Source organism: Panthera pardus, unplaced genomic scaffold (genome assembly GCF_024362965.1).
Source record: "Panthera pardus isolate Hobbes unplaced genomic scaffold, ASM2436296v1 HiC_scaffold_27, whole genome shotgun sequence".
Taxonomy (NCBI): domain Eukaryota; kingdom Metazoa; phylum Chordata; class Mammalia; order Carnivora; family Felidae; genus Panthera; species Panthera pardus.
Genome location: NW_026526843.1, coordinates 52613157 through 52614064, shown reverse-complemented (window position 1 = coordinate 52614064; position 908 = coordinate 52613157). Strand labels below are relative to the sequence as shown.

General features: G+C 30.7%; 1 pseudogene; it reads left to right on the top strand.

The window, feature by feature from the left end:
- The first annotated feature begins 464 nt into the window (after window positions 1–464).
- Window positions 465–604, top strand: LOC128774038 (U2 spliceosomal RNA; annotated as a pseudogene).
- The last annotated feature ends 304 nt before the right edge of the window (window positions 605–908 follow it).

The window sequence follows — 908 nt, the reverse complement described above, 5'->3', positions numbered from 1 at the left end:
TCTTCCTATACATACACACAATTTTTGTTTTGGGAGCCATCACCCCACACCCTCTATTGCTGCCAAAACCACAAGGACTGGGGTTGGGGCTGGATGGTTGTACCCCTCCCCATCCCCTTCCTGATGTGTGGTTAGAAAAAAAAATATGTTTTTGGGGTTCTTTCTCAGAATAAAAAAGATTCTACTAATAGCAACAACAAATTTTGGAAATTCAAAGGAAAATAATAGTCTGGATAATGTTGAAAAAGAATATGATAGGACAAATAAAATTTTTCAGATATCAAGGCTATATACACTTGTAAACAAGACTATTATAAAGTTGAGATAATTAAAATGGTGAGTTCAGTATTGGGCCCAATAGATTAATAGAGAAGATTATAACATCCAGACAGTTTGTTTCATATGCTGATGGAATGACACTTGATTTATGGACAGAAGTTCCACTGGTGTAAAGATATGATAAGATCGCTTCTCGGCCTTTTGGCTAAGATCAAGTGAAGATATGATAAGATATTTTTACCTATTTATTTATCATTTATGTTTATTAAACAAGTGGTGCTAGAACAATATACATGTGGAAAAATAAATACTCAGCATACACCATGCCTAAATCACAATTCTAAGTAAATAAAATACCTATGTTTGTAAGGAAAAACAGCAGAGCTTTTTTAAAAAAAAAAACAATGCCATAGAATATCTTTATAGCAACAAAGGAAAATTAAATAAATTAAAATATAATAAAACTCAAAAACATTAAAGAACATCAAAGGAGCATTAAAATGTAAGCCAGAGTGGTAGTAGATATACAAAGTGCATATAACTAACAATGGATAAGTACTTAGAATATATAACAAACCCTTAGAAATAATAAAAAAATAAACAATGCCAGTTAAAAAAATAATCAATCC